The following is a 6,662-nucleotide window of genomic DNA, read 5'->3' as shown; positions in this document are numbered from 1 at the left end:
AGTGGGACAATGGCAGAGACTCTGATGGTGACCTCCCAGCTGACGATGGGGATTTCTGCCTTGGGGTCTGAGTATCAGGATGGAAGGTCGCTCCCAGGAGGAGTCCCTGTGCATTTTCCTCCCCCATGGCTCTGCCCTTCCTGATCCAGCAGCTGTGGGGCAGCAGAGCGGGGACAGTGCAGGGACAGGCCTGGTTCTGACAGGGCTGTTGTGGTTTAGGAATGGTGCTCCCAATTTACTACACCTACTACCAAGACCACGTGTCACCCCAGATTTATATTCCCACCATTGCCCCCCCACACCACAGGGGCTTTGCCTGGCCTGGCCCTGATTGATCTCAGCCCATATTTCACAGTCAGGGATAACCTGGAGATGGTGTCCAGGGTTCACCCTTGTGTGGCCAGTCCAGACCCCCCTGAGGCACTTTAATCCTGGCCGCCCCATCCTCCTGTCTGTTGTTGTGATGCTCTTCAGTGCCCAACTCTTGGGCACGTGAGCATCCACAGGAGGGAGTTTCACAGCCAACTTCTCCCCCAGACAGAGATGTCTTGACCCAGTCCAGCAGCTCAGCTGGGTTTCCCTCTGTGCTCCCAACTGTCCTTTTTCCATGGTTCCAGCCACCCCAGAGAGCATCTCCCACCATCCCTGAGTCAGTGCAGAGGTGCAACGTTGACCATTTCTCTCGCTCAGAGCTCCAGGGATGGTCCCAGTGCTGCAGTGACTGCAGGAAAGGGGACCCCACAATGGGACATTTCTTGGTCAGATACAGACAGGAAGAGTGACAAACTGTCTGTGACTCGGGTTTTGGCCTCGCAGCCCCCGCCGTGGTTTGCAGGGAGCTGCAGTGTGGCTCGGCCCTGGCTGTGCCAGGCAGTGCTGGCCTGGGAGAAGGTGTTGGTGCCAGCTGGCCCAGGGAGCTGCAGCGTGTGGGGAACGAGTTCCTCCTGGCCTCCTGCCCCAGGGTGGCACTGCAGGGCCTCATGGAGCCAAGGGGCCATTGTAGCTCTTCAGGGCCCCATGGAATTAAGGGGACTCTTTGGACATTGTGGGGCCTTGTGGGACTGAGGCCATCGTGACACTTTAGAACCAAGGGGCCACTGTGAAACTACAGGGCCTTGTGGAACTGACACTGAAATCACCCAAAAAGAAACTTTCTAACACAGTTTGAGTATCAAAAAGAATTCATTTTTATTGCAGCACTGATCACTTGGAGGATCCTTCCTCCATTCAAGTGCCCCAAACATCATGCGAACAGAAGTTTTATGACACACACAAGTTCCATATTTATGAGCTATAGAGGTTTTATGACACACACAAGTTCCATATTTATAAGCTATTCCTCTGTGATGCTCTACATCTGGCCTGTAGGCCACACAGTATAAATAATTCCAACTTCATAAGTTATTTATTATATAATTACCTTGCTTATGTAATTCGACCAGTAAGAGCAGGCCCAGGCCATTGGAGACTCAGGCTGCTATTGGCTGGTTAGCTGAGTAGTAACTGGCTCAGCCAATGAGGATTACCTTCATGGGCCTTTTCATCTATATAAGGAAGTTAGATCTCAATAAAGCTGCCTGTTGCTGCATGAACACATGCAGTCTAGTCAACTGTCTCCACGGGCAGGAGTTACTCCACTCTCAGGCATGCAGAGTGCTGCCAAAACGTGGCACCACTGAGCACTAGGACGGCCTTGCTGGTGCCAGGAAAGCTCAGCAGCACCTTTTTCTCCCAGCAGCATAACACTGGCACAGGCACTGAGCAGCCACGGGCAGCTGACTACTGCTGGGAGACAAAAACCCCAAAACTGGGGGGTTTACCGGGCAGAAAAAACATGGAGGCACTTTTCTGATGATGCCTACTCTCATCAAGGCTTCATCCAGCAAGAGGAATAGATAAGCTAAACTTATTTCTGGATAAACCACGTCATTTCCACCCTGAGGACCTGAGGCTAGCACAGGAGCCAGCAGAGGCCTTTTAGACAGCAAAACATTTTTGCCCATTTTCCCAGGCTGGCTCACAGTCACACCTCACCCATGTGGCTCCAGAGCTCTTGCTGTGTCCCGCGGGCAGGTTATCCCTTCACATCTGCTCTCGCAGGCTCCAGTGCCCTCCCGGAGCACCTCCCCGGCTGTCCCAGCACAGCTCAGCACAGCTCAGCTCGGGGTTCCACACGCGACGGGGCCGGGGCACCTCAGAGCTGCTCCTTCGGGCGGGTCACCGCCATCGGTCATCGGCTGAAGGCCTAAAGAGAGGACAGCAGAAACATCACAAATAAGCCATTAGTTCCATCTGTATTCACAAAGCTCAACAGCAGCGGCCTGGCTTGTGGCAGAGGACAAAAGCCAGCACACCAAGCGAAAGGCTGAGGAATTAATGCTGAACTGCACAGCCGAGCAACATCCCCAGTCTCCCGGCCGAACAGCTAAATAGGAGGCAGTGAGTATTTCAGGTGGCGCCTTCCTGCCCCGGAGCCCCGGTCTCCAGCCCCGCTGCTGCCGCCACCCGTCCCTGTAACCCCCCCCCCCTCACCTCATGGCGGCGGTGGCCCCTCATGGCGAGGGAGCTCGGCCCGCCAGAGCTGCTCCTTGCCCTCACGGCGGCGAGCTGAACGAGCCCAGCCCACCAGAGCTGCTCCTTGCCCTCACGGCGGCGAGCTGAACGAGCCCAGCCCACCAGAGCTGCTCCTTGCCCTCACGGCGGCGAGCTGAAGGAGCCCAGCCCGCCAGAGCCACTCCCTGCCCTCATGGCGAGGGAGCCCGGCCCACCAGAGCCGCTCTTGGCCCTCATGGCGGCGAGCTGAAGAAGCCCAGCCCCCCAGAACCGCTTTATCTCCACACGGCGGCGGGGACAGAAAAGGAGCAGGCCTGGCCACGCTGCCGAGGTGATTCCACAGACACCGCCCCGCTCGCTTCGGCCGCTCCCCCCGGGGCGGGGAAAAACCTCGGTAATCAGGCACCGGGAGGGACTTTAAGATCATCTCGTCCCACTCCCTGCCATGGGCAGGTACACCTTCCACTGTCCCAGGTTGCTCCAGTCCCTGTCCGACCAGGCCTTGGACACTTCCAGCATCCCTGACAGAGCCGGAGCAGGAACACGATCTGTGGAGCTGGGAGAACTGAACTCAAGCACCGGCTCATGGGAAGCAGAGGGCTGGTGAGCTGCCTCTGCTTGCCCCTGATGTGTCCCACTTCGGGCACAGGAGGTAGAAGTGTCAGCTCAGAAACAAAAATCCAGCCCTGAAATAAGCAGAGAAAAAGCTGTGGCACTGCCAAGTGCCTTGCTGGGAGAAGCACAATTCCACACCTTCCCTGACCTCCACTGGATGCTGTAATATCAGCCCAGTGCTCTGTGTATCCATGTCTGGGCACAGCAGTGTAACTGTAACTCCCTCGCTGGGGATCCATTCAAAGGAAGTTTTTCTCTGTGCTTTGTGCTCCATTGAGACACTTGAAGGCCTTTCCAGAAAGCCTGGCATCCCTCCCCCATGCTCCTCATGTGCTTATGCTCTCAGAGCTCAGCAGTGAACTCAGCTGGAGCTGCGCCTTGCCTCAGGCAATCATCCACTCCAGCTCTGTCTTCTTCAAATGTTTCATGGTCTATTTTCAGCCCAAGCAGGCAGCTATTCTTCCTGGATGTGGGGTGCTCCTCTCCAGCTCAGCCTGATCCTGCCTTGTCCTGGGAAGCTCTGAGCTTGTTGTGCCCAGGACACTGCTGTGTGCAGGGACAGAGGCTGGTGCTGAGCAGAAGGAGCTCGGTGCTTCCCCTGTCACTGATGAACCTGGTGAGGAACAGGTTTCCCAGCTATGCCCAGTGCACACAGCAAAACCTGTCTGGGGAGAGACAGGTAAGAGCAGACACAGAACACTTCATGCTCTTGTTCCTGGGGGTCTCGCTGCCCATGGCCAAGGGCACGTGCCCACACAGGCATGGATGATGACTCTGCCAAGACCCTAAGCCACAGCTTCAGTTTAGAACTGTTTAATTCATTAGCCCAGCATGGGGCCCAAATGAATATGCTTTGTCTCCTTAATAAAACATTTTCAGCAGGATTGGGGAGATACTTCAAAAGCTTCCTGAATGCCAAATACCAGAACTCAGCAACTCTCAGTGCCAGGACCAGTCTCTCACTTCCCAGTATGGATTCCCTCTGTGTGCACAGCTTTTTCTCTGCTTGCTGGCCTTGGAGGGGGGCTCAAACAAAGGCCTGCACATCATTTGTGAACTTTGGGTGAAAAGCATCAAACCAGATGAAACACAGCAGAGCCGCTCTGCCGTGGGGGTGAAGCCCTTTTCTGTCACAGGAATGAGCACTCTGCATTAGCTGCAGCCAGTCCCTGTTGTTCATCTTGGCTTGCTGACCACTAAACAGAGCCTCCTTTTCTCCTGCAAGTGTCCTGGCAAGGCCTGAAAGGACTGAGAAGCTTTGTTCCAAGCCAGATTAGAGATATGAGTTAGTACAAAACAAAAGCCCAGCAAGCCTCCTGGAGAGTTCCTCTAGTCTAGACACAGCCTCCCCTGAGCTCCCTGCATCCCAGCACAGCCCTGCAGCTTGTGTTCAAAGCAACTCAACTGGCTCCAGAAGCCTGGGTAACCTCTGTTGAGTGAATGTTCAGTTGCAGCATAAAGGAGGAATCACATCTGAGTGATTTTGCTCCCATAAATTAGCAGGATGGGTTAAACCAGGACATGAGCACTGTCTGCTGGCAGAGTGTATCCACTCAAGAGATCTGCACTGGCATGGAGCTGTAGTGCCTCAAAAGACGTGTGCTCCAAGCCTGGGGTGGGACATCCCCCATGTAGCTGATGTCTGCAGCTCCTGTGGCAGCAAGGGAGATCCTTTACTGTCACCTCAGCCCTGAACACACCCGTGCCCAGGGCTCACTGCCTGCCCCCTGTCACTGCTCAGCTCTGGCACTGCAGGGCTGGTACTGTGATCCTTCTGTACCAATCAGATTTTGGCTCAACACCATTTGGCCACACTGTCAGTCACTGGAGAAAAAGACAGAGTAGTACCGTGGGAAGAGGAAGAAAATTCAGTAAACCTATGGAAGAAAAGATCTGTGGATGTACATCATCATTTACCATGGTGGTCACCTCCAGCCCCACAGCCAAGCACGTTCAGGCTTTGGTGAGAAGAACTTTTATCTCCCTGGTGTCTGTCATGGCTGGGGCCCGTGATGATGACACCTCATGGGTGTTGGTGCTTGCACTGCCCTGTGAGTGACACCAGCCTTGCTTGGCTCCCACACAGCAGAAGGCAGGGCAGCCATGGCCTCGATGGTGCCTTTTCCTCTTTGAGGTGCTGCACCCAGGTCAGGGATACCCCACACATGAGCACAGACTGGGAGAAGAGCTCATTGACCAGCAAAGAAGGACTTGGAGGATATAATGGATGAAAAGCTGGACATGAGCCAACAGTGGCAGCCCAGAAACTCCCCTGTGCTGGGCTGCACCCACAGAGGAGTGGGCAGCAGGTGAGGGGAGGATGTCCCCCTCTATTCTGCCCTTGTGAGATACCCCTGCAGAGCTGCTCCAGCATCAGGAGGACCTGGAGCTGTTGGAGCAAGTCCAGAGAGGCCATGGAGATGCTCCCAGGATTGGAGCCCCTCTGCCATGGAGCCAGGCTGGGAGAGCTGGGGGTGCTCACCTGAACAAAAGAAGGCTCCAGGGAGAGCTCAGAGCCCCTTCCAGGGCCTAAAGGGGCTCCATGAGAGCTGGAGAGGGACTGGGGACAAGGGATGGAGGGACAGGACACAGGGAATGGCTCCCACTGCCGGAGGGCAGGGATGGATGGGATATTGGGAATTAGGAATTGTTCCCTGTGAGGGTGGGCAGGCCCTGGCAGGGTGCCCAGAGCAGCTGTGGCTGCCCCTGGATCCCTGGCAGTGCCCATGGCCAGGCTGGACAGTGGGGCTGGGAGCAGCCTGGGACAGTGGGAAGTGTCCCTGCCATGGCAGGGGGAGGAATAAAATTATTTTTATGGTCTCTTCTGACCCAACCCATTCTGTAATTCCATCATCTCCTCTGCCTCCACAGAGGGGCCATTTCCACTTCCCCACTGCCATCACAAGATGGCATTCCAGACCTAAAAGCTGAGCTGGCTCAGCTGATACTTGGAGATCTTTTCCCGGCCCTGGGGTGTCCAACCCCAGAAGAAGCTGTGGATTTAACCCTGCCTGCTGAGCTCTTCTGCCAGGTCTCAGCCCTGACACTGCCTTTTAATCACATCCTTTAACGCCAGGGCTGTGCCTTAATCAGCTGCACTGAAACACTGCTGCCGTTACTGTGTAACCCCTGAGCCATCTAATTGCACTGAGTTAAGCCAGTTACAGCTTTGACAGTGAATGTCATGCAGAGCACTTTAATCTTGACCTGCAATACCTCGGGCTCTTGCAGGGCCTCCTCTGCCTCCGAGGACACGCTGCTAATCAGACCGAGCCAGGATGTAGTTTAAGACGGACAAAGGGAGCCAAGGGCAAATCATGAGCAAAACGAATCTGACTCATTTTGTTACAAAGCAGTGTTGAAGGTGTTGAAGGTAGAGCTGCCTTTTCTTTGCCTCAGAATGATTTGGGAGAGTAGTGAGAATAATTTGTTTCAATAATTTATAACTTCAAAATAATAACAAAAAAAAAAAGAGAGAGAAAAATCATTCTTCT

General features: G+C 54.6%; 1 non-coding gene across 1 annotated transcript; it reads right to left on the bottom strand.

Annotated features, from left to right (window-relative positions):
• Positions 1-1,586: 1,586 nt before the first annotated feature.
• Positions 1,587-1,790, bottom strand: LOC134413668 (small nucleolar RNA SNORA74). The gene has a single exon (XR_010026566.1). It is a non-coding gene; the product is annotated as a small nucleolar RNA SNORA74 (small nucleolar RNA).
• Positions 1,791-6,662: the final 4,872 nt, after the last annotated feature.

This window comes from Melospiza melodia, unplaced genomic scaffold (genome assembly GCF_035770615.1).
Source record: "Melospiza melodia melodia isolate bMelMel2 unplaced genomic scaffold, bMelMel2.pri scaffold_47, whole genome shotgun sequence".
In the NCBI taxonomy this organism is placed as follows: Eukaryota; Metazoa; Chordata; class Aves; order Passeriformes; family Passerellidae; genus Melospiza; species Melospiza melodia.
Note: the sequence above shows the minus strand (reverse complement) of the source record. Positions and strands in the feature narration are given on the sequence as shown.